This window comes from Panthera uncia, chromosome D1, assembly GCF_023721935.1.
Source record: "Panthera uncia isolate 11264 chromosome D1, Puncia_PCG_1.0, whole genome shotgun sequence".
Classification (NCBI taxonomy): Eukaryota; Metazoa; Chordata; class Mammalia; order Carnivora; family Felidae; genus Panthera; species Panthera uncia.
This window is the reverse complement of record NC_064808.1, coordinates 44,849,147-44,876,025: the sequence shown is the minus strand read 5'-3', so window position 1 is coordinate 44,876,025 and position 26,879 is coordinate 44,849,147. Positions and strand designations below refer to the sequence as shown.

Sequence of the window (26,879 nt, the reverse complement as noted above, 5' to 3'; positions counted from 1 at the left end):
CTCTGGCTCCAGAGCCTGAACATTCTTACTTTGTACCTAGTTCAAGGTGCCTTGAAGTTAAAAATACAAAAAAAAATACACCAGAAGATGGCATGGACTTGTCCCATTCATTCATTCAGTCAGTCATCTGTTCATTATTTAACTCTTATTGAAGTCTACCATATGCAAAGCAGAGGGATAAAGACACGAATCTGCCATTAAGATTCTCAAAGTCCAAAGAGAGAGGACAATAATATGGGGTGAAAAGAACTCTGGTTACTTGGTAGGCGGGGAGCTGGGGGAGCCCAGAGGAAGCAGCCTGCATGGCTTAAAGCAGTGATTCCCAGACTTCACCATGCAGTGAAATTGCCTGAGATCTTTAAAAATGACTGATGCTTGGCTCCCACCCGAGATGTTAGGATTGAATTAGCCCTGGGAGTTTTAAAAGCTCCCCCAGGTGATTCTAATGTTCAGCAAAATCTGGAAAATACTGACTTGAAAGGTATGAGTTGGGACTTCAATTTGCAAGTAATAAAAAAACCTAATTCAAACTATTTTAAGAAAAAAAAGAGTGTGGAAATGTGTTGGCTTACATTTACAAAAGAGACCAAGGGTATATGGTTATGGGTAGGGTTTGATCCAGGGCCCAAAAGATGTCACTGGGGTGAGGTTTTCCTCTGCCCAGTGATGGCCCCAATCTGAGGCTCTCCTGGGTCACAGATGCAGCCATTCTAGTCTCTGTACCTTCTTCCTTTATGTCCAGTGTAAAGAAGAGGTCTGATTTCCCCATAGCTCAAATAAAAGCCCAGAATTTTGTTTCATTGGCTCTGACTTGGGCCTGAGCCAATTACTGGGGCCGGAGAGGTGGAGACTGCCAGTTGGCCCAGCCTGGGTCACGTGTCCCACCCCTGGGGCCAGGAATTGGGAGCAGCTTCACCTGAAAGCCCACCCATGCTAGAGAGTGGAGGATTTGTGATAGCTTCTAGCATATTCTGGGGGCTGAGGGTGAGGAGTTTAACTGTATACTCTAGAAGACGGAGATACTTAAATAGGAGAACAACCTGATTGCTTTTGTCTTTGGAACATGGAATCCTGACAGTTATGGAAAGGACACATGTGGATTTTCAAGAGGTTGTTGTAGTTGTTGAGAGATGTTGGGACCCAAACTAAGACTGTGGCAACAAGGCGGGATAGGAGGGAGGCGACCCAAGAGAGGGTTCTGAACTATACCGACATGCTTTGTTATCTACTTGGAAAAGAAAAAGATTTAGAAAAAAAAGAGAGGAACCACAGAGGACTCTGAAAATTCTAGTTTGGGAAGTGGGGTCCACCGTTAGTAAGATTAGGAATATTTAGTGCGTTTTGGACAATTCAGTGCGCATCTGTTGAGTGTGAGATGTCTCGAGGACTTCTGGGAGGTCCTGGGGGCAGATGAACGCAGGGATCTGGAATGGAGGAGAAGTTGGAAGTGGCCGGTGTCCGTGTGATAGTGGGCACTGGGGCAGCGGATGTGATGACCCGAGGGGAGCTGTGGACGGTGAAGAGAAGAAGGCACAGAGACTGAGGCTGGGAGGCCAGAGGCATAGGACAAGAGGTGTCTGGGAATCAAAGGAAAGAGGGTTTTGAGAAAGGGGAGGGGGCAAGACGTCATGCGGTGCAAAAACATGACGGATGACGAGGATGACGGCTGGAAATAGAACATGAATTTGACAACCAAGAGGCCCCCCCACCCTCAGGAGAGAGCCAGGCGACAGCATTTGGGGTGAGGGAGCCTGGAGACAGACAAAACCAGCAGGGACAGAAAGTTCCTGATGGGACTTCTAGGGCCTCAAGGAGAGGAGCCAAATCGTTCCTCTGTGTTTGCTTTGTAGTTTTGTGTTTGTTTCCCTTTCTTTAAGTTTGCTTTAGTTTGTTTGGAGAGAGGTTTGAATGGAAAACTGTCAGGAAAATCTGAGGGAGAGACAACGGTTGAAGAGAAAGTGATTTTCCTTAGAGATTGAAAGCAGATTAGTGGTTGCCAGGGGCTGGGACAGAGAGGAGTGGGGAGAGCCAGCCTAAGGGGTGTAGGATTTCCTTTTGGGGTGCTAGAAATGTTCTGGAAAGAGACAGTGCTGATAGTTACTCCACATTGTGAATTTACTAAATGCCACCGAGTTTCACACTTTGAAATGGCCGAAATGGTGAATTTCTTATTATGGGTATTTTAACACGTACATAAATGCACACCACAAATGGTGATTTTATATATCATGCTTGGTGGACTTTCTGTGGATCATTTCATTTCATCCTTACAACAACCGCATGACAACTTTGTAACAACTTTACTGTCCCTATTTTATATACCAGACAACTGAGATTCAGAGAGGGATTAATTATCTAAGGTCACACAGATGTCAGTTTAAGGTGATTCAACTACAAAACTCAAACTTGTAACCCCTTTCTGATCTTGCCTATATAGCCACACAATTTCATAGGTGCATATATTGATACTAGAAATAGGTCCATATCCAGCAAGGTATTGATTCTCCAAATCTCTGGGTGATGACATTACTTTTTATATTCCTCTTTTTGATTGAGCACAGCTTTGATTAAAAAAAGGAAAAGCCTGGGGCACCTGGGTGGCTTAGTCAGTGAAGCATCCAAGTTCCGCTCAGGGCATGATCTCACAGCTAGTGAGTTCAAGCCCAGAGCCCGCTTCGGATCCTCTGTCCCCCTCTCTCTCGCACCTCCCCTGCTTGCCTTCTGTCTCTCAAAAATAAATGAACATTTCTTTTAAAAGGAAAAAGGCTACTTTTAATATAAAGAAGGAAAGGATGCAGGAGATACGGCCCTTCTCTGAAGATGTGACACGTGTGTAAGAAAGAACTGGAGTGTCACAGGGACACAGTGTTCACAGGATGTGGAATGAACATGAACCAAGGCGATGAGGAGATGTCACAGGGTGGTGATCTAGACAAGTCTGAAAGGGAGTGATGGTCCTTGGTGGGAAAGCAAGAGGAAGGGCCCTTTGGAGGGAATAGTGGTATGAAACTCTGAGGCCAGAAGGGCTGGGGGAGGAGTGGGGAGATACAGGCTGGAGCCAGTGGGGTGATGTTTTATGTCACCTCTTTCCTAGTCCTCCCTCTGCCCCTCTCCCATGTCACTCTCCTCCTATTCTGCCCTTAATGAGCCATGCATGCCACATAAATTTGCTTTGCTCCATTCGGTCCACGGGACAGCCATGGCCTTATCATAAGATGCTTCCCTCGGTCCTCAGGGAAATGGAAAACCTTGAGGGCTGGCCTCTCAGGCATTCTTAGAAGGCCGCTTTGGCCATGCCTCCCTGCTTTGTGCTGGGATCCTGTGACTCTCAGGCACAGACCCAGAGCAGCCCTCACTCAATTGCTTCTTTGATTTTCTCCCAGTTGGACTGTCAGGGATTGTTGGCCAGTGGGAGGGTGTTGAGTGGTGAACTGTGCAGAGAACCAACTACTGCATTTCTTTCTGCCAGAAGTCAGATATCTTTTCAGACATGGCTGTACGGAGAGCGATCAGACCCCTTCAGCTGAGACACAGCCTAAACCCATGTGCTTAAGGTGCAACTTGTATGATGACCAGCAGACCTACAATGCATTTCCTCTTGGCAGTGCTTGTACACCTTTTGGGGTATGTTCCATTATCTTTTTTTGTCACCTCTTTGGCATCTTGAGCATTTTAAACTGATAAGTCTAAGAGTCTTTCCTATTCCGAATGAGTATACATCACATTTGCAGCCTTTTATAATTAATGGGATAATGCTCCTGACAGGTTTCAGAGCCAGTGAGTGACAGGAGTTCAGGCACAAGAGTGAGATACACCAGGGTTTGAATTCTAGTTCTGCCAGTTACTAGGACACAGTATTTAACCTCTTTGGTTTGGGTTTAGCCAAGTGTGGTGGTTAATTTTATGTGTCAATTTGGCTGGCCCAGATATTTGATTAAACATCATTTCAGGGAGTGTCTTTGGGGGTGTTTCTGGATAAGAATGGGTAGAATGCCTGTTGCCCTCCCCAATGTCAGCAGACCTCATCCAATGCCTTGAGAGCCTGTAGAACAAAAGGGCAGTAGAAGGGGGAATTCACTTCTTAGCCTGACTGCTGAACTGGAGCATTGGTCTTCTCCTGCCCTTGGAGGAGGCACGACTCTATGACTCTTGCCTTCGGCTGGCTGGTTCTCAGGCCTTCAGATTCAGATTGGAATTACACCACTGGCTTTCCTGGGTCTCCAGCCTGCAAAGGGTAGATTGTGGGACTACTTAGTCTCCATAATCACATGAGCAAATTTCTCATAATGAATCCATTTGTCTATCTGTCTCTATATATCTCCTATTGGTTTCACTTATCTGGAACCCTAATATAAAAAGTGTAAAATAGCGTCAATAGTCTCAGTCAGTAATTCTCAGAAATTCTCACAGTCCTATGTGGATGTTGTGAAGAATAATAATGCATGTGCCCGTGGTCGGCTTACAAGAAGTGGCAGTTTTATTTACCATCATACCAGGGATTGATCAGGGAAGCAGGATCATGCATGGGATCTGGAATAAGGTATGATCATAGGGACTGGAGTTCACAACACAATGGTCTATGGAAAGCAGGCACCTCGTGTCGGCTGGTGGGCCCAAAGTTGTATCCTTTGGCAGAGCTGGTAAGTGGGAAGAAAATTTGGATGGGAGTGGGAGAAATTAAGAGGAAACTCGAACCCGGGCAACCCGGAACCCTTGAGGAGAAGCTGGGATTTGTATTTATTTCTCACCACTCACAACCTTAACGATGCAGTGACCCTTAGAAGCAGCTTGTGCATTTTGCCAAATTGGTGCATGCGCAGGGGCCCCGGATTCAGGGATGCTGGAGGAAGCTACCGCCAGGAGCCCAGCTACTGCCCCCTACGCCATCAACAACACGCATGCGCGGCAGTGGCGCCTGAAGCCCGGCACTGACCTTCCCGGCGCGCCCGCAGCCTGCTGTCCCTTTCACCTTCCTAGTCTCCTAGGGGCTGGTGCTTGCTTGGAACCCTCCAGGAAAGGGTGTTCTGGGAACCCCAAGGGGGTTCATGGCAACCCCAAGCAAGTTGCCATGAAATAAAATCGCCACACTCACAAATAGGGGAGAAAGCAACTGACATTTAATGAGGTCAACAATAAGCCTTCACGTTTGTCATCTGATTTGCTCCCTACTCTCCCCTTATGAGTAAGGGCTATTCTCTTCATTAACTGGCTTGCTGGAAGTCACACCATTATGGACAGCAGAGGTTGCAGACAGGTTGCTGGAGCCTGAACACTTTCCACCAGGATTTGACCTGTGTGGCTTGCTCAGGCTTTTCTGTCCCGGGGCTCCAGCTCCATCACGGTGATACCGAGCGCCCCTGCATACTGCACTCCTCTGACGAGGGGAGAACGAGCCGTTCTGAACCCATCAGGGGTCAGGTTGCACTGCGCAGTCTAATGCCATCTGAACTGCATTGAGGGGAAAGATTTGAACAGAAAAGCAGTTGGGCAGGAATTCGATTTTAATTAAAATGTATTTACTACAGGATGCACTGCACTTAGAGAGAAGCTTAACGGGGGTTGGTATGTGGGGCAGGTGGGGGTACAGTGTGGACGGGGGGAGGTCAGAATGACATGACTCTCTGAGAGACAAAAAGCACGAATTCCTTCTGCGAGTTCATATGTGCCCTGATCTGTACCAACCCAGCACATGGCTGTGTGTCCCTCCTTCCCTTCCTAACTGTACTCTGCTTTCGATCAAGCGACGGCCTCCCTCCCGCGCAACCTGGTGTCTCAGGGGAGGCTGAGTCCCCCCAGAGCTAGGCAGGGGCCCCGCCCTGCACAGCCAATCAGCACATTCCAGTCCTCTGCTTACCCTAAGAGTTCAGGTGGGCATGTGATGCAATCCAGGCAGAGTGGGTCTTAGGACTCCTGCTTGGAATGCTGGGCCGGAAATGTTCTCTTTTGGATAAGGTTGCTGGTGGCAACAAGAGCTATTGGCAGTAGCTACAATGAGGAAAACCAGACTGAAGACAAAGCCAACTCAGAGGAAGGCAGAACCAAGAGAATTGCAAAGAAAGGTTGTTGGGGATCTCACTTCTGGTCTCTGCAATCATAGGAATCTCTTTCTCTCCTATTGTGGTTGGGTCTCTTCTGCATGGGGAACACGCTGACAGCTAGCCTTGACTTCTTCGGAAAGAGATAGCTCTATCTACACACTGGTCCTGAAGGCGAAATCCGCTTGGACCATGGGCACATCTGTTGGACCAGTCACCACTGGGGCTCTGGTGTTGGCCAGGCCTGGGAGCTGTGCCCAGTCTGGTAGCCGGGAATATGTACAGAGCACAGGCTCACACGTCAGCCAGTCAGATTCACCCTGCCATATGCTGGTTCCTGCAAGAGCTTGAGGGAGTGACTTCACTTCTGCAAGATTCCATTTTTTCATCTCTAAGGTGTGGATGATAATCGTACTCTCTTCAAACACACAAGTTTAGAGATGGGAGTGGCTGTGTCCCTGATCTGGAGTTGCTTATAATGATGCCTCTTAGAGACTCTAGTTCCCTACATCGTTATTAATATCACCCCTCATTTACTTTACTTAAAAACATTTATACATAAATACTATGTACCAGTCACTGTAGTATGCACACATCTCTCTATTACTATTCCCCTATTATAGGTGAGGAGCCTGCTGTACAGAGAGGTTAAGTCACTTGCCCAGGGTCACACAGTTAACACATGGCAGAGCTGAGATTCAAACTCAGGCATCTTGACTTCAGAGACTATGTTACTAATTACTTAGCTAGAACGTCTCTTAGAATAACTGCACTGTACATATTTATGGGGTGGATATATGATGAATGGATGGGTGGGTGGGGGGGGTGGATGGACAGATAAACTTGAGTGAGTCCCCTCCATGAGCTGGAACAGAGAAAAGTATCCCTGTCCTTGCTCCTTGCCAGCTGCACTATGGAGGATTTGGAAGCGGCTTCCCTAGCTCCGTGCAATTTCAGCAGTGTGCTCTAGAATGGGTGGCAGGTTTGCATGAACGCGAGTCTGCCTGAGCTGCAGGTGTGGCCCAGCCTGCCTGGAGGATGCAATGGGTTTTATAGCATTGTTTCACCTCTTGTGTCTCTAAGGACCAGACTTATGTCCTTGTATTTCACAGTTGGCTTTGAGCTTGCACGTGTGCACACAGACACACAGGCATATACACTCCCCAGGGTATCTGGGCCTGGGGATAGACAACTTTCATAATCCCATGTCTCACCCTCTGCACACCCACTCTCTGTCTCTATTTGCTCTGGTTGGGATTTCATCTCCTTCCTGCTCTCAGCTCTCCAGCACTGACTTTCCCATCATTGCTGCCAACATGCACACAGTCCCCAAAGAGCTACAGGCATTACTGATTTTGACAGGTGCCATTTCTCCCCCAAACTGTCTCTGGAAAACCCACCGAAAATGTGGTAGGCCTAATGAGTTCCTACGGACCTTGAAAACATTTATATGTCTTCTCTATGGAAAATGGAGCATTCAGAGCCCTATCAGGAAGATAACGGGCTAGAACAAGGACCTAGTGATCTTGCTTCTCATACACTGTTTGAGGGAGGCACAAATGTTTCCACTTCCTGGCTTAGGAAGTCCTTCTCCAAACATAGCTCCTAAGGTGGCCTGGGACCAGTCTGCCTTTTGTCATCATTTAAGAAGGTCATTGGACTTTGTATAGATACCAGTCTTCCTGTTTCTTCTGAAAGCCCAAAGGCTTTTGGTAGCAGTGTGGGGATGAAGCTGATGAGAACCAGCTTTCCTGGAACATCAGTACAGGAGGAAGAGGTCTGAGGTCCTGGACCCTTTTTCATTTGGACGGGGAGACACAGGTGGTATATCTCTTTTTCCTGCCATTCAAATGCCGTGAGAGGCACCTTGGCTCCCCCACAGAAAATCTCTGCTTCAGGAATCCACGTAATGGGGAATCTAAGAAACAAAACAGATGATCATATGGGAAGGGGGTGAAGAGAAGAGAGGAAAACAAACCACAAGAGACTCTTAATGACAGAGAACAAACTGAGGGTTGATGGAGGGAGGTGGCTGGGGGATGGGCTAGATGGGTGATGGTTACTAAGGAGGGCACTTGTGATGAGCACTGGGTATTGTATGTAAGTGATGAATCACTGAATTCTACCCTGGAAAACAATAACGCACTGTATGTTAACTAACTAGAATTTAAATAAAACTTTGAAAAGGAAAAAAAGGAATCCACTTAGTTCAACTCTGACCTTCAAGCAAATTGCTAGGCTGGAAATAAAAAGAAGCCAGCCCTAACACCCCCAGAGCCTTTTCAGAACCCATCAGGTAGATAACCAATGATGACGGAGATCACCAGCTGAAGTTTTTTCCAGGGAGGCACGTATGTGCTGGTAAACCCATCGCTTCCAGTCTGAGATGCAGATATTTTTAGGGATGAATCTGGGCCTTCCTTCTCTCCCTCCCTCTGATGCTAATGTGGCCATCTGTATCTCCCAGACAACCTTCACCAGCACACATTCTCCGTCCTGACAGAGTGGGCTGAGGAAGAGATTATTATTAAATATAGCATACTGAGCCACGGCACAAGGAGTGTGAGCTTGCCTGCGTGCTAGGAGTGAGGCGGGGGCGTTAGAGACCTGGAACCCACTCCCACGCTCCGTGACACTCACGAGCACCTTCCCTTCCCTGCAGCTCCGTTTATTTTTCTATTTCTTTAATCTGTTAAGTGAGGGGCTTAGCTGATATTTCCTCCATGGTCAGCTCTAACATTGCATGGCCTTCTCTTTGAAGAGCTCAGTTGTATAAACTCCCAGACACCAGTCCAGCAGGATATGCCATGGTTACTGCTCTGTCCAGAGGGGGTGGCATTGTCTCCTGTCTCTTTTTCTATCCACCCTCTGGGGAGATGGCCAGGAAGGGTGGCTTGTGTGTGGTGGTGAGGGGCCCTGGCCACTGGCTTGCGAAGTCCCGAGGCTTATCCTCATCCACGCAGTTAGCCCCCATCAGCTCCCAGCTTGCCCTAAAAGCTCACCTAGCAAGGGTCTTTCTTACCCAAGCCCCAGAGTTAAAGAGATTGGGTGGGAGTAGGGTGGGGGAGAAGAGAGGAAGAGTCTAGAAAGGCACTGGTAAGTTTCAGTTTTTTGAGCTAATCAAACTTCTATACTGAACAGTGCTATCTTGCAAAACTTGGTTGGCCCAAAGTGCTCCTGAAGTAGTGTTAAATTTAACTTGGAGAACATTGTGCTAGAGATAAGGTGATTGGAATTATAAAAAAAAAAAACAACATAAAAGTAATATAGAATACAGTTCCCATAACACCTTGTACTTACGCTTATGAAGCATGAGTTACATGAATGCAGGAAACACATTCAGCTTCAGCTGGCAATAGCATTTGTGAATTGAATGAATGACTATCTCCAGCTAGATCCCCAACATGGGTGTCTCAGACACAGGCCAGAAGGAAGAGGCCCTGTGTCCACTGAGGCTTTGTGGTGAGGGTGTCTCCTGAAGCTCCTCTCTGTCTAGGGTTTCCTATATCAGTGTGTGAATAAAGCAGGGCCAGGCTGCTCTCATCTCTCGCCCTGACAGTGCCCAGGCCTGAGCTCAATGGAATGTTTGGGCAGGTCAGGCCCCAGAGCAGTTCCTTTAGAGATAGACGTGGCCTGTCCAGTGCTCCAGAGGCACGGGCAGGACTGTAGCGGCCCCAGCGCACTGTGGTTAGGCATGCACATTCTGGAATCAGATAGCTCTGGGCTCAAATTCCAACTCTGTTACCTATTAACCATGTGACCTTGACAAGTTACTTTGCCTCCCTGAGTCTCAGTTTCCACATCTGTTAAAGGGAAGGATAATAAAGATACGTACCTTACAGAGCCATACTCAGGATTCAATGAGAAAACGTGCCCAGAAAACACTCCATCAACTGGCCTCACAGGGGGAGTTCTTTCTGAGTGGAGAGCTGCCCCTCTGGGAGCCACTGCTGTTTTACACACGGAGCAGGGGCGGCTTTTTCTGAGGCTTATTTGCAGGAAGTTGATTGAACTCGAAAGATGCCAAGAGAACTACCAGGTAGGACAATCCCTGGGAAAACTCAAAAGGCCTGGAGTAGGATCACCTGGTAAGGAACAGAGAGAACAAAATAAACCCCGGGTTTGATGGGAGCCAACCGTTCTGTTGGTACTTGCCTGGCAAGGGAACGTGGTGTCTCTAGAGGGTGGTCCCGTGCTGTGGAAACTCCAGCAGCCTGGAGCCACAACACTGTTTTCTCACTGCCCAAGCTTGCCTGTTCTCTCCCTGGTCAGCTCAGTTCCAAGAACCTTTATTGATGCCTACCTGGGGCCAAGCCAGTGATAGGCCCTGGGTCTCAGAGGTGACCAAGATATGGCTCCTGCCCCTGGGATCCCTGTTTCGTGATCCCTGCTATACTGGAGAAGTCCTGCACAAGCTATGTGTAGTATTTGCCGCTTACGGAGTCGCTTTGCACCCTTCGCTAGGCCCCACGCTGTTCACACTGTATTTTGTGTGGATGGTGCCCTCTGGAGCTGAGGGGGTCTGGGCAACCCAGGAGCGTGGGCAGAGCAGAGATTAAGGTAGTCATCTGGCAGCCAAGAGAACAGGGTGCTTCGGTGATTTTGACGAAGGTAACACAGGTGGTCTGTACTACCCTCCCTCTTCCCACCAGCTGTATTCGAAGCAAGGCCAGTCCAGGTGAAAGGAAGAGCCTATTAGCTAGCAGGGCGTTTGCGGAAGCCCAGGGTAGTCAAGGAGCAAAGCAAGAAGGGAGGTCCACGACCGTTACAGGAAGTGCCATGCTGCTCCCGCACTTTCAAAAGGGGAAGCTGAGGCTTGCTTTCCAGCTGCCCAAGCCAAGGAGCAGAGGCCCAGCCCCAGCCTCTTCCTTCACACTAAGGTTCTAGCGCCCAGGTTTTCATCTAGCAGCACCATCACTCCCTGCCTTCATTGGCCCTCCGCTGGTCTGGGTGGGAGCGCCCGGGGCTCCCCGCGCTGGGAGCAGGCTACAGCCCACGTGCGCCCGCGGCATACGCGGTGACAGCTGGCCCCATGGGGGCGGAGCGGGCGTGGAGCGGGGGTGGGCTCCGCGCCGCACTGCCATTGGCCGCGAGCCTCCGATCGGGGGCGGGCCGCGCCCCCGGCTGCTCTGTCATTGGCCGCGCCGTCGATGGGGGCGGCTACCAGCCGGGTTGGCCGCGCAGAGCAGAACTGCAGGCGCTAGCCCGGCTAAGCCTGCGCGGGGCTGCCTCGGTGGCTCCCAGCTCCGCAGGCCGCCTGCGGGTCCTGAGCGCCGCGTCCGCGGCTCGAGGCGAACGCAGAAGCTAACCCGAGGCTCGGCGGCCGGCGCAGATCTCGGTAAGGGGGTGGGGTGGGGAACCGGGCTCCAGGGAGGGTGGGCGGGTGGGGACCGTGGGCAGCCGAGCCTGGACTCTGCGCCCTGGCCCGCGCCGGGGAGAGTCAGGTGCGGCCGCAGCATCTCTTGCCTCAAACCCACCCCGCGGGGAGCCCGGCAAGCAGGTGGCCCTGCCCCAGGGAGGCCGGGGCTGCCCGATAGGTCTCGGAATCGATTAGAACGCAATTAAAACTTGCCACTCTAGCCCGAACTACCTCTTACTCCTCCCCAACAACCAAACCTTGTAATTCTAAGCCTAGAAAATCCCCAAACGTCAACACAGAGTGGGCGCCACGCGCCCGTAGTACCGCATGCCACCGGGGCAGATCATTCCCAAACTTTGCTTTCCCATAATTTGGGCTCCGCTCTGTTCACGCTCTTTCCCGGCTCTTCACTGGGCACTCCCCTACCCAGCCCCAGTTCTCCTCCCTCCTTAACAACAGGAAGTTAGGTTGGGCCAAATGTTAGTGGCCTGCCTGGCCTCCTGCGGGCTGGGTTTGGGACTGAGTCCGGGGCGGGTGGTGGAGGTGGCCAGGGGGCCGTGGCGCAGTCCTCTCTCTGCCGCATACCCTGCCCCCCCCCCCCGCCCCCTGCAGCCCAGGCGCAGCCCAAGCGCACCCAGGTCCGGGAGCACCCCACCGGGCATCTGCCGCGCCTGCCTTGCTGTTGCCAGACTGGCTCTGAGGGGAAGTGGGGTCTTGCCCGAAGTCCCTGCCACCATTTACCTGGCTTCCAGACTGGAGCGGGTAGGGTTAACTTTATCCTAGGCCGGCCTCCCTCCCGGCAGAGCAAGGAATCGCCTTTGCTGGATGGGGAAGAGGCGTGTTGAAACCAGAGTAAACGTGTGTCTCCTTCCACATTGTTAATTCTGTAACCTGGTTCTTAAGGCCAAGAGAGCTTTTCTTTGGAAGCCTCTCAGGCCTTAGGGGGCTTGGGGTGGCAGTGTGTGGACCCTTTTGCTGTCAGTCCTGCTTTCTCACGATAGTCTTCTGTGGTTTCAGTGAAGGGTGAAGTCACTAACTGGCCCCCTTCTGGGCAGGTCCCTCAGGAAGAAAGCCAGTAGCTGGCTGGCCCTCTGATGTTTATGTGCCTGGGGGCTCTGGCACCTGGGTCAGTTCTGTTCTTGTCTTCTTGGCAGGGGAGGCAAACCCAGCAAGGGGGCCTCAAGTCTCCAGGGAAGCCCCGATATTCTGAAGACTCTTTTTGCAGTAGGAAGTTGCCTTCAGGCAGAAGGCAGATTTACGAAGTACCTACTGACAGGTCCTGTCCTGTGGCACTTTTGCAGCAGATTGTGTGGTTGCTCTCCAAAAACTCTGTTTTTCTGTCCTCATTTTAGACTCAGGTAGGGTAAGTGCCCAAGGTCCCACAGAAAGTGGCTGAGGTAGGATTTGAACCAGGCTCTGCCAGAACTAAACCCAGTGCTCTTCCTGCTGCCCTGTGGCTGTGGAAAGTGAGGTGCTACAGAATCACGCCTCCACTGTGTGCCGATTGGAGCCTCGTGGCCTCTGAAAAGATTCTGTCCAAAGATTCGGGGGCTCCTGCTTTGGCAACGCGCTTGAACTGACCCTGGTTAACCCAGGTTGTTCAACCTGCAGACAGCTTGCTCAGTCTGTCCTCCAGTCAGGGATGAGTGGCTGGTGTTGGTCAGGCTGAGATGGGGAGGGATTAGCGGCTGGTGTTTGGGTGTTATCTGGGGGGTGAAGGCGGAGAGCCTGCCTCTGCCACTGACTTGGTCTCACCCCTGAGAGTTGGCTCCCGGGACTGTCTAGGAGGGCTATTACCTGGAATAACCTCTACCCCAGATCTGATTCTAGTTTTGTTTGTTTTATTTGCCGGGGCGGGGCTGGGGGGCAGTTGTTGAGGTTATGGTTGTAAGATGATTGAGATCCTCAGCTTGAGCATACCTTTATAAAAAAAAAAAAAAATGACATCACTCTGGTCCCTGACTCCTTCCTTCCTTCAGTCCCAGAGCTCATCCCAGGCTTTCTGCTCATCCCTCTCCTTAAAAGCAAATCATGATTAGCCAGATACCAACCAGTTGTACTTTAGTAAAAAGCATCTTATGGACTAAGGTTGGTTTTAGCTGTGGTCGTCGGAGGCCCATTCCCAGGAGCTGGAAGGAGCAGAGGAACAGCTGGGTAACCCTCCCTCTGCCTATAATTGGGGCATGTCTTCTCTCCACCCAGGTCCCTACCCTCATCTGGGTGTCTCTCAACCACTGACCTGCCCCTTTCACTGCCTGCTACTGAAGGGTAGAGGTCTTGCCTTGTTGGTGGAGAGCCTTGATTCTGGCCAGAAGGGTAGGGTAGGAATGCAAGAAGGTTTGCTAATCCTAGAAGCCCTGCCAGGGCTAAAAGTATCTGTTGTTTAAAGTGCCAGGGAAGGGAATACTGGGATCGTCCCCATTTTACAGATGAGGAAACTGAGACTGGGGCAAATGAGAGCTCCTCCCCCCCCCCCCCCCCCCCCATCGCTTGGCTAGTGAGTAACCAAGCTAGGATTCTGGTCTCCGTCTATATGAATGAGGTTTATATGGTGAATTAAATACTGAAGAAAGCAGGAAAACCTGGTGGCTGTGCTCTGTACTCGGAGGGCTGGTATGTGCATCTCTCTTTGCTGTACTTCCTATTCCCCAACTTCTGTTGTAATTATTTGTGAGCGAGTCTTCCCACGCCACTAGGACATGGCATTGAAAACTCTTACAAAACTTAACCCACTTATTTCCTGGTTCTCCTTTGCTCAGTATTTTGTACTGAGCCTTCTGTACCGGAGCCTTTTGTACCGGTCTTCATTAACCTATCCACCACAATGTACTGCAGTCCTTTATTTTAAAATATCCATGAACATTTCCAGACACAAAAGGAGAGAAAATAGTATAATGAGCCCCATCTACTCATTATCTAGCTTTAATCGTCAGCAAGATTATGCCAGTCTGGCTTCATCGCTCTCTTTTCTCCCCTTCTATCCTGAATTAAATTTTTTAATTTATATTTTAAAGTGTATTTATTTATTTTGAGAGAGAAAGAGGGAGAGAGAGAGAAAGAGCTTGCACATGTGCAAGCAGGGAAGGGGTAGAGAGAGAGAGAATCCCAAGCAGGCTCCGCACTGTCAGCAAGAGACATCGTGACCTGAGCTGAAATCAGGAGTCGGACGCTTAACCAACTGAGCCACCCAGGTTCCCTTCTTCCTGAAGTATTTGAAAGCCAATCTCTGGTATCCTGTCATTTTGCCCCTATATAATCCAGTATAGATCTATTTTTAAAAGAATGTTTTCTTTCATAACCACACTGCTGCTACTGCATGTAATAAAATTAACAGTACTTTGGTCTTATCTGTCTGTATTCAGATTTCCTTGTCTCAGAAAGGACCTTCACAGTTGGTCTGTTCGAATCAGCATCCAAACTCTGTATGCTGCATTTGGTTGCTAGTCCTTCTATGCTTATTTTAGTCTGGAGCAGTCTCCCCTCCGCCTTTTACCCAGCCGTTACCCTCCGTTTTATATGCCCACCTCCTCCCCCCGGCCACCAAACCCTCTGAGACTGGGATCCACATCTGTGCCGTGCTGGATGCCCTTGTGGCATCCGGGATGGGGCGGAGCCTTGCTGAGCATCCGTCCAGTGGTGTAGCCACTCAGGAAATGCATTTTGAGTGAATGAACCCCGTCCCGGGCTCGTGTGGCTGCCTGTGACTGTGTTTAGATAAGAGGTTTAAAAAAAATAAAAGGACTTGCTCGCGTGTGGAGGTTTCCCCAGTAAGCGTCAGTCTGTAAACCTCGTGAAATAATAGGAGAACTATTTTCTGGGCTCACCGCGCCGCTCTGGTTTGTGGTGGGGAGCCCAGACGGCCGCCTTTGTGCCCTGGTCAGCAGTTGGGCTTCCCGGATCATGTGTGGGGCTGACAGGCTCTGAGGTCATTTCTGCCAGGGCTTGGAATCCCTACTTAGTCAGCCGCAGGCACCACTGCATTCTCACCCGGGCACTTGGTGTTCGGGCTGCACAGAGACCTCTGCCCACCTCTGTCTGCACAGCGCTTCCTCTCTGTGCCTTCGCCAGCCACCTCACCTGCCCCACACCTGGCCAGCTGTGGAGCCTTCTCAAGTCACTCTTCGTCTGCAGCTGGCTGGTTGGGACCACCAAAGACGGACGCTTGGGATCTTTCAGTGTCTTGTCTGAATTTGTACCACCTCTGGCACCTTTGTGGGAATCCTAATGAAGGACACTGGAGGCTCCGGAGGGAAGGAAAGGTGTGCGTCACTTGTGGATTCCTTGTCGAATCTCCAGATGGTCTGATGCACCCAGCAGGGGCCCCCTCTGCAAACAGCCCTCAGAATGAGGAGGTTTTTCTTCTTCGTGTTTTTGTTGTTTTGTTCGTTTTTCTTTTCTTTTTCCCCACGTAGACAGTCTTTTCTGCTAGGTGGAAATATAACAAAATTAAAAATTTTTAAGTCCTTTTCTTTTGATAACCGTGCAAGAGTCGATTTGTTTCCCTTTATCTTTAGTAGTCTTTTTAGCATTTTCTTCAAATTTTTAACACTAAAAATATTTTATTTTTCTAATGTAAAATCCAAATATTTGGGGTTTTTTTCTTCTTAAAAAAGAGAATTTTCGGGGCACCTGGGTGGTTCAGCTGGTTGAGAGTCTGACTTCAGCTCAGGTCATGATCTCCTGGCTCGTGGGTTCAAGCCCCATGTCAGGCTCTGTGCTGACAGGTCAGAGCCTGGAGCCCGTTTCAGATTCTGTGTCTCCCCTTCTCCGCCCCCGCCCCTGCATGCTCTCTCTCATGCTCTCTCTCTCTCTCTCAAGAATAAATAAACATTAAAAAAAGTTAAAAAATTTTCTTCAACGTGGATGGGTGGACAAAGTTATACATGCATTTTGTACAGCTATGTGTGTGGAAAAGGTCACAGAGCCATTGGCATTTTGATATTTGCTTATTTTGTTTTACGACATTATCTTAACATACCTGGGCTGCCTCATTTAGGGAGTAAAGCTGGGGCTCAGGAGACAGGCAGCCATAGAACCCACGCAGCCTCACCCTCTCCCATTCTACCTGCCCCCCTTTCCTTCCTGAGAATTTCATTCTGGTTTCCCTAAAATGAAATCGTTCTAATGTTAGGCTCTGATTTCGACATTTCTATTCAGGGAGGTTGAGATATCAGAGGAACACAAAATAATATGGTTGTTAAGGTAGGCAGGGCAAAGCTTCTGGCCCCAGTGGCCTGTCTTGTCCTCTGGGGAGAGCGCCTGACAGTCAAACACCCTGCTCTCCTCACTTTGGGAGGGGTGGTGGGTGGGAGTGGTGGTGGGGGGGGGAGCTGACCACTCCCTCCACCATTTCTGTTTTCCTCCCTGCATTTTCACCGGAGGTAGAAAACATGGCTGGTGTGCCCTGATAAGTCTCCTCCTTCCTAAAGCGCTGATCATCTGGTCTCACAAACTCAGAGCTGGCAGGGATGATAGGGGACATGGGCCCTCTGATCACAAACAAACTTTCCCTGCAAGGCTGGATCACCATGGAGTCTGATGTTTGAGACCCTTCCCTTCTTTGTCAGCTGTTGAGGAAGTGTCCACCTCTGTGTCCCCTACGAAGAGCCTTTTTGATGGCCAGGTGTGGCCATTGTTTCTTAAATGCAATTGCTCTGTGCTCTTTACACACCTAGATATTACTGTAGCTCATTCTGGGAAAACCTGGCCTGGCTGTATCTGCATTCCTTCCAAGGCTTGGTCAGATTTCTCTTTGGGGAATACACACGTAAAGGCAAGTCTCAGAATCGGGACTTATTTCCTGCTGGTTTGGGGCTCAGGTTGTTTTCTCCTTTCCGGGCCGTGAGGGATGTGCAGTGCAGATGTCCTTCCTGCTGGCACAAGAGGAGGGTGGCAAAGAGTTGGACGGTGGCTCTTGCTCTCCAACCTGCCACAAGAGAAGGTTTACGGGACGTTTTCGGGCATGAGCTTCTGACACACCCAGTCCAGAAGCCTAGCCATGCCAGAAGCAGGAGTGGGAGTTTAGGAACATCCTGTTCTGGCCTTGCTGCCGAAGCATCGATGTGTTATAACAGATACGGAAACTACTTCTTTGCTCTCATGACTCTGAAAGGCTGGCCTTGGCTTCTTATCTGAGTGCAGACGGTGACTGGTAAAGATTTGCAGGATCTCGGGGTTTAACTTGTACCGGGGGCCAGGAGAATGAGGTGTCTGGGGGGGGCATGAAAAGGTTCTAGGAAAAAGCCACTTGGACCTTTTGGTCACCAGGAGAGCTGTTGCCTGGAGCAGAGTGGGCCCAGGGCCTGCGGGGGGCTGGCAGAGCTGCTGACCTACCCTGTTGGACAACTGTTCATCCTGGACGAGCAGAAGGGGGTATTGACGTGTTGTGTGTGGAGTTCGTGGCCTCTGTAAAGTCAGAGCGCTGATGGCTCCATGTGTCAGGACAGCTGGGCTTTTGCACAGCTTGATACAAAGGTCAGGAGGCCCCTGCTTGAAGGAGGTAGGGGTCTGATAGCAGATGACAGAGATACAGAAGAGAGGAATAGACAGGGGTATTGGGGAGGCCTCTTTCCAGACTTCAGAGAGAGGACTCAGTGTATCGCTTTCCTCAGGGAGTATCCTGTGGGGCTTGTGCAACTGGTTGGGGCTGTGGGGGGAGAGCTCCTCGGCCTTCTGCTGGAGCCGCAGGACATGACTGTTGTGAAGGAAGAGGAGACTCTGGATGAGATCTCCAGCTTCCTCTGGATTCCAGGTTTGTGGCAGTTGGAGGCCCAGGACTCCTGCTCACTCCGGGTTTCCATCTCCATCTTGGGTGTGTCTGTTATCTTGTACCTGACATCACAGACTCTCTTAAAAAAAATGACTCACCCGCCCACACACAGACACACACAGATGCTCAGCACTCGCTCCCACACACATGAGTACATGATGGTCCCATACTCACTCAGGACAAAGGTAATTCAATGAAAAGTCTCTCTCCCTCCTGCCCTCCAGCCCTCAGTCCTCTTCCTCGATGGCATCGGCTGTCGCTAGCCTCCTGTGGACCCCCACAGACAGAATCTAGGCATCCGTTTGTGCCTGTTCTCCCCTTTGCTCCTCTTTGGACCTGCTGGGAAGCAACCAGGGTGTGAAGAGGCAGGGCCCACGGGGCCGCTGAGCCCCAGCGGTTATTTGTATTAGCCGAAGCTTAACTGTTGTCCTTCCCCCTTCCTGTGTCCCCTCTCCCCTTGTGGAATCTCCTTGCGTGTGATTCGTGGGTGTAGAGAGCCTGGACATTGAGAATACACCTCGGGGGCCTGTTCTGGATACAGGTGATACAGGCACAAACAAACCGTCCTGCTAAGACAGATCTGGGCTCGAATCATAGCCATGTGGCCTTGGGCAAGTCCACGAACACTAGTGTATTTGAGTCTATGTGAAGGAGGACATTATACCCATCTCAAGGGGTAGATGTAGAGATGAAATTGGAATATTTGTGAAGCACCCTGCATACATAGGTAAGCACTCAAAGGGGTCTTTACTTCCACTTTGAAGGAGCGGCCCATTTTCAGAATGAATGACACCTGCATGGAATCCTCTGGATGGCTTCCTGGAAATCCTCTCCGTGGGCTTCCTGAGCTTTTCTTTCCCTGCAGAAGAGGACTGGCTCTCTATTTTCTATCCAGTTGAGGTCCTCCCCACCACCTCCTCAAGCCCTGGGGAGCCCAGCCTCTCTGCACCACCTCCTTCTGGGCCCCTCCCCACCCCCACCAGTGAGCAGGATGTTGCTGGCTGCCTGGAGAGGGCTCTGGGCTGTTTATGGTTGCTCTCCAGGGTGTTTATGTTGTGATCTCTTCAGAAGCTCCTAGCATATGTCTGGTTATTGCTGAAACTTCATCTTTATCTTCAGCGCAAGAGAAGAGAGAGGCTATTTTTAAAGATGTTTAATTGGCATGGCTGCACAAAGCGGCCTAGATTGCCTCCAAGCTCTTTCCCCATTTTGAAACCTTCCGATCCAGGCGCAGAGACCTTATATGTCCTGATTTTAGAGCAGCACTTAAATTTGGCAAGCGGTTGTAATCTCTTAAAAAGGTAGGTCAGGGAAGCAAAGGCGACCAGCTGTCTTTTTCCAGGCTGGGATGTGAATGAAAGTAGCATTTCTACGTCCATAGAAACCAACACCTGCCCCCAGCTCTGCCCCTTCCCTCCACCTGTGGTGGCGAAACCCCCTGTCCCCACATGCTGCCTGCCTATTGGCAAGGAGATCTTATCGTTACGTTTCCCTTTGGACTCAGGTGGGGCTCAAAGTGAGGAGGGAGTGGAACTAGGGTAGTTTCAAGTGATACCTCCCAGGAGGGAGGGAGAGAAGGAGGGAGGCCGTGAGTCACAGGACCTTGGGATGTCAGACTGGAAGGGCTCTCTGAGGTCATCCAGTTCTCACTCACTCCTGCCACCATGGTTTTTACTTATGGGGAAACTGAGGCTCAGAGGCTTGTTGGTACTGAGCAGAGGCCAGGGAGGGGCAGTTCTTTGCTCAAAGTCACCCAGCCAGGTGGGAGCCAAATCTGTTCTCCCTCCACCATTTCTGCCAGGCTGTGATCCCTCCTGTGGTTTGTCTTGGGCAGCTTTAATTGCAGTTGGCCTTCCCTTTTGAGGACGGGGCCCCACCCCCTTTCTCAGTTCTGGCATGCTTCGAATTTAGGATGCATACTCTTGCAGCGCTGGCTTGCTCAGTTGCTGGGTGCAAGATCTTTCCTTATCAAAAATACCTCCCCCAGAGCCTTGGAGCCTAGAATTCCCACCTTTGTTTTCAGCCCTTGTCTGAAGTCCAGAGGACTTTCGTTTAAAAAAAAAAACAAAAACATACATAATTTAACCGGGAAGGATAGTTGACAGATTAGTCGATCTCTGATTAGCTGTCAGCTGAAGGCTGAACCTAAGGAGATGAGTCAGCTGGGAAGAGGTGGGAGGGGGCAATCAGGACTGTAAATAGGACGCTGCTAGGGCAGGTGTGGAGCACCCTGGCCAGGGCTCTGGAGCACCGTGTGCGGCTGCCGTGCTGGGGATGTCGTGCTGAATGACAGGTGCGGAGCCCTCATCTAATGCACACAGGTGGTCTAGACAAGCGACTGATGCCCAACCGCCAAGGTAGAGTGTGGAATGTGCTTTGGAGAGCCTCACAGTGTGGGGGAACCAGGGGAGGTGGCACTTGGTGGTTGAGATGGGCCTTAGGAAAGAGGATTTCCACAGGCAGAGGTAGCCAGTGGTATAGCACACAGAAAGGTGGAAGAGTGAGGCCACGTTAGGGGTGCTGTGCGGTGGCAACACGGGAGCTGCCTTGGGGGGCCGTGGAAGGCTGGAGTCAGGCCAGGCCTCAGTGCTGGGGGTGGGGTAGGGGGGTTTGTGCAGGTGTCCAATGCTCGTGGAGCATTGTGGGCCAGCCTCTGAAGTGACCGCGTCTCCCTTGCTTGTAGCCTCACAAGCACCTGAGTATCCCCTTCAGGTGGGTGCTGCCCTGGGTTTCTGGCGCACACTTTGAGGTCACTTTCCCGGTGAAGGAAGAAGCTCGGGCATGCAGGTGTGGCTGGCTTGATGTTTCCAGGCAGCTGGAACAGTGGGAGCTTGGCTGACCCCCCAGCCTCTGGCCAGCTGGCCATGGGGAAGGGGACAGAGGCTGAGCTTCTTCCAACTCCGGTGTTAACCTGGCAGGTGGGAGACATGGCAATCTGGTGCACTTAAGGCTTTGGCATTCGAGCAGGGCTGCCGGCACCGTTCTCTGCCATAGATGTCTCAGAAGCACCCTGACTGTATGTGATGGGATGAATTGGTCCTGTGAGCAGCAAATGGCATGAGTTTAGTGCCTGTGGGAGCTGTTGATGGGGGTGGCTGGGGGGTGGGGGAAGGGAGCACTGAACCAGCTTTCATGTTTCTTTTCTCTAGTATCAGTGCTACCGACATGAGACCACATTGGTTCATTGACGTGACTGATCAATTAATTGTTCCATTTATTCATTCTGCAACCAAGACTTCTGGAGTTTCCTTCACGTGAAGCATGTTGCCACACTGGTGGTGGTCTTCAGAGGTGTAAAACCTTTGGCAAGCCCCTTACTTTCTCTGAGCGTCAAGTTTCTCTTCCGTAAGAGGGGAGTGATAATATCCACCTGTCAGAGAGGCTGTGAGGATTATATGGGGCGATGTGCATGGCACATTTCATGGTGCCCGGCACATGGTGGGCACCTTTGGTGGCTCTCCCTTCCTCGAGCCTATTTCTGAATTGGCCCACAGGAGTCCGAGAGCACAGATGTGGGTGGGGCTCCTCTTGGCTTCTGGCTTCCCATTCGGCACTGATCCCTGAGTGGCTTCTACATTTAAGTAGTAACTTTTTAAGAGAACGGCTCAAAGCACCTGTGTGTGCAGCAAAGAGAGATGGGGGTGCCTTTCTTTCTCTTTCTGGTGACATCTTAGACCTTGGAACTGCAGGGCTGTTCCTTCGGTGCCTGATTTCTCCACCGTGGTGGTCCAGCCTGGGCCTGCACGTCAGAGCTGACCTTGGCCATCTTTGGATGGCTCCCCCGGGCACGTCCTTGATGGCTCCCTGCAGCTTCCAGCATTTGGTCTCAGGCTTCCTTCTTGAAGCCACAGAGAATGAGTCTCCTCTTTGTCTCCACATGTCAGCTCTGCAGATACGGTTTTTAAATCCAATCTGTGATACCACCATTTGGAAGATGTACCACTATTCTGTGTACCTTCAAGAAAGAAAAAGTGCTTCCAATTAAATTGTGGAACACTGCTTTGTGACTGTCGGAAACTTTTATATTTACTGAAAGAATCCTTTTAGGCCTTAGACACAATTTTATATTCCATAACACTTGCATGTACATAAAAAGGAAACATGGGGCACGTGGGTGGCTCAGTTGGTTAAGTGCCCAGTTTCGGCTCAGGTCATGATTTCGCAGTTCATGAGTTCGAGCCCTGCGTCCGGCTCTGTGCTGACAGCTCAGAGCCTGGAGCCTGCTTCGGATTCTGTGTCTCCCTCTCTCTCTGCCCCTCCCCTGCTTGGACTCTCTCTCTCTCAAAAATAAATAAGCATTAAAATATTTTTAAAGGAAAACAAATTAGTTAAGGCATTTCTAAAATATTTTCAGTTTTGGACTCTGACTCTTGCATTTCACTTTTTGACTCCCCCATCTTTGTGGCTCTTTTGATACGTTATTATATTTTGGTAAAGTGATGATCCATTTCTTAATCTTAATTAGATGTTAAGGGGCTGTAAGATACATTCTGCACTCAGACATTTTATAATTGAAGAATGTGCATCTGAATGCACATCTTCTAATTAGTAAAACATGATATTTGAAGGCAGCCCTCTTACTTTCTCTGGAATCTTCTTCCATATTAACAATCTGTGGTGTGGGTTCAGTTCTTTTTACCTTCCCTGTGGTTCTCCTCTGAGCAAACTCCCATTTGTTCATATTCTTCTAATACACTGAAGGTAGTGCCCACGCTGTATATGGTATTCATGGTGTGGTATGACCACAGCAGAGGAAGGGAGCCATCACCTTCTTAGTTCAGGCTATTCTATTTCTATTAATGCAGCCCAAGATTGCATGAACTTTTCTAGAAGCTACATCACACCATTGATTCACTGACATTACCGCAGACTAGATCTTTTTAACGTGTGGTGTTGGTAAGCAGCATCACCTCTGTCCTAAACGTGTGTGGCTTTAGAATTTAAATACAGAGCCTCCTATTTTGTTCCCATCTGATTCAGAACAGCCATTTCTGTTAAATTTCAACTTGTTAATTTCAGGGCAACCATGTTTCTTTGGGCTTTTTCAGGATCCTATTTGAGTATACCTTCTATAGCACATTACCAAAAAAAAAAAAATTAAAAAAGGCAGGGAGCCTGGGTGGCTCAGTTGGTTGAGCATCCGATTTTGGCTCAGGTCATGATCTCACGGTTCTTGTGTTTGAGCCCCGCGTCCGGCTCTGTGCTGACAGCTCGGAGCCTGGAGCCTGCTTCAGATTCTGTGTCTCTCTCTCTCCCTCTGTGCCCCTCCCTTGCTCACACTTTCTCTCTCTTTCTCAAAAATGAATAAACATTAAAAAAAATAATAATGATAAAAAGTATGCCTTCTATAGCATCACCCACATCCTGATAAATTGCTTATCAGGAGACAGCCCTCTGGCACACTACTAGAGACCTCTCCCCTCAGACATTAAATCTTTGATCAGCTTGCTTGGGGAACGGCAGTGTGGGCTGCCCCTTTCCTAAGTCTCTTTACTGCTTTTCTGACCTCTGGCCAGATGTCTTCTTGAATCTGGATATGCCACATCCATTGGCAATTTTCCATCTCCCACCAAGTATCCTATCACAGAAGGAAGTGAACTCTGGTTGACATCACATAGTCTCAGTTCCCAGAGGGCCCCCAGACTGCTTTCCTGTGTCCCCAGGCTGCCCCACAGTGATGCAGTAGGAAGTGCATCTGTCTCATCTGCAAGAGTTTCCAGCAGTCACTGACAGTATCTAAATGTGTGTATTTTAAAAACCAAGCTCATCCCTGATCTGAGCTCCCTTTGTCATCTCCGTGTTGATCTGTACTTGTCAGTCTAAAGACCCCTCTTTTTGAGAGGGGCCTCTATGCATTTGGAGTGGAAGCCAAGGTCAGACTTCCCGGGGCCCCTTTATATCCCTGGACCTCTTGGTTCAAGATGACCCACATGCCTTCTTGCCCTCTGCCCTCTGCCGTATGGCCACAGCTCATCCCAGTCTTGCCTCCTCCGGCTGACACGGGGCCAGGCCTCGCATCACTGTCTCTTAAGATCTTCTTGGTTATGCATCCTTCATCCAGTGATGGGATGTGAGCCTTTTGACAAGCAGCCTTGTCCAGGCTTCCCTCTGCAACCACATGGCTTCTATTCTGCAACACTTCATATAGCGGTTACCTATGTGCCAAGCTCTGGTATAAGGGCTTTGTAAATATAAACTCATTTAATTTTTGTGCCAACCCCATGAGGTGAATATTGTCATCCTCCCCGCCCCCCATTTACCAGTGAGGAAATTAAGGCACAGAAGGGTTAATTGACTTGCTCAAGATTTCACAAGGGAAAAGGGGGGAGTTAGAATCTAGCCAGTTTGTTCCCAGAGTCTAGCTCCCATTCTCTATGGTGAGCTTCCTGCTTCCCCTTCCTAAAAGGCCCCCCTCCTCTCCTCCTCCTCCTGCTTCCTCCCCTTCCCTGCTCCAGACAGCACCCCTCTCCCTCTCCACTCCACTGCAGAACTAGAACTGTAATTCAGAGTCTGAATCATTGACTTCCTCGATCTCAGGTCCTAGAGCCCTTGCATTCTCCCAGCCACGTGAAGTCTGTTTTCTTACAGTCTCAGGCACCAACTTCCCCTTCTTGGTCTCTCTCCAATTTCAGAGGAAATGATTGCTTTTCCTCCACAGTTCCTGTGTCCTCCTGGTCACTAACCCATTCTGCTATTGTTGTGGGGATTAGGTTAGTCCTGTCTCTATGGATACTTCCTTTCTCTTCTGGAAGGTGAGGCCAGTCAGAGACTTCAGCCAGTGGGGCTTCCACACTTCCCTGTGGTGGTTCCCCTCTCCCCCCCACAAACCACCAGAGCTCATCTCTGGCTGGCCTGAGATCCTATCAGCAACTGACCTTTAGGTGCCCGTGGGGACCTTCCCGTTATGCCCCAGTTCTTCTCTGAGCACACCTGTATCCTGCAGAATATTTTCCTCTTTGTTTCATGCATCTTTTTTTGTTACATAGAGATTCTCTATCTCCCCATCCCAAATCTGTTCCTTTAAGAGATAAAAGCTGGGCACTGAGAAGTGTGTGTCCTTTGCCATCAGTTACATAAAGAAAAGAATAAATATTTATATTTGTGTGTATACACGTAAATGTTGTCAGGGATGAGACACAGGCAACCAATAATGGTGGTTCCCTGGTTCAGAGTGGGGACAGGGGTAGATGCAGTAGAAGGGACACATTTCCTGTATACTTTTGTGTGTTTATATTTTTTTGTTTTTTTTAAATTTTTTTTAACGTTTATTTATTTTTGAGACAGAGAGAGACAGAGCATGAACGGGGGAGGGGCAGAGAGAGAGGGAGACACAGAATCGGAAGCAGGCTCCAGGCTCTGAGCCATCAGCCCAGAGCCCGACGCAGGGCTCGAACTCGCAGACCGCGAGATCGTGACCTGAGCTGAAGTTGGATGCTTAACTGACTGAGCCACTCAGGCGCCCCTGTGTGTTTAGATTTTTTAAAAAATTTTTTAATGTTTATTTTTGAAAGGGGGGGAGGGGCAGAGAGAGGGGGCGGGGACAGAGGATCCAAAGCAGGTTCCATGCTGTCAGCACAAAGCCTGATGTGGGGCTCAAACCCACAAACTTGTGACATCATGTCCTGAGCCGAAGTTGGATGCTCAACCGACTGAGCTACCCAGGCACCCCATGTTTCGATTTTTTTCAATATATTTACTATCCAAAATTAAAAACCAAAAAACAAAAAAAACCAAAACAAGAAAGCCCACAGATAATCTGGGACCCCTGCTCTGCGAACTGTGGAAAGCGTGTGACTCACCTGGTTGAGTCAGTGCTCTGCCTCCTGCTACCACACTGGCCTCCGTTCCTCAGGTGCGCACCGGGCTAGTGACAGCCTGTTTACCTTACAGGGGGGATTGAAGGGGACCCTCTTTTAGAGCCTGGCACATGGAGGGCCTGCAGTAAACAGCCTCCTCCCTGACTCTCTTCAAAGGTCGGAAGTAACTTGAGACTTTGCCGCCTCTCATAATCACAGTTTACTAAGAGCTGGTGCTCAACAGGTGCACCTGGGCCTCAAGTGTTGGTTTCCTTTTTCTTTTTTGTTTAAAATTTTAATTTATTTTTAAGAGAGGGCGGAAGGGCAGAGAGAGAGGGGGACAGAGGATCTGATGTGGGCTCCGTGATGACGGCAGAGAGCCCGACATAGGGCTTGAACTCACAAACCGTGAGACCATGACCTGAGCCGAAATCAGACGCTCAACCCACTGAGCCACCCAGGCGCCCCTCAAGTGTTGGTTTTCTGCTGTGACTCACGTAAAAACTCGCACCATGGTGTTTTTTCCCCTTCTGTTGAATTCCAGTATTTGAGGAAATTGAAACACTCTGAATGTCTGGGTTTGTCTCCAAGAACTATGCACGTTCCTTTTCCAGACCTGCAGGACTTTACAGACCATTTCCTTTCCCATCATATTCCTCTGCCCAGCTCAGGGGGTTATAATTAGAATGGGTCTAACACTCTGTGAAAACACAAGCCCACGACTGGATTTGCAGATAACCAAAGTCAGAGCAGACCCTGAAGACAAAATGTAGGGCACTGGGAGTAGCCAGTCCAGGCACCTGTAACTGAGGAAATGACCTGATTGGAAGGTGATTTGTTTACCTTGGGCAGTTAATGGCAAAGCATGCTTTGAGCACCTACTGTGTACCCCAGACCCCGTGCTATGGGGATGGCAATGT

The 26,879-nt window shown here is 49.9% G+C and overlaps 1 protein-coding gene across 6 annotated transcripts in view; it reads left to right on the top strand.

Annotated features, from left to right (window-relative positions):
* Positions 1 to 11,228: 11,228 nt before the first annotated feature.
* Positions 11,229 to 26,879, top strand: part of MICAL2 (microtubule associated monooxygenase, calponin and LIM domain containing 2) — a 142,665-nt gene continuing 127,014 nt past the window's right edge. For all 6 annotated transcript variants that reach the window (XM_049649851.1, XM_049649848.1, XM_049649844.1 and 3 more), the window contains exon 1: positions 11,229 to 11,373. The gene's annotated coding sequence lies outside the window, so the exon portion shown is untranslated. The remainder of the gene's footprint in view (positions 11,374 to 26,879) is intronic.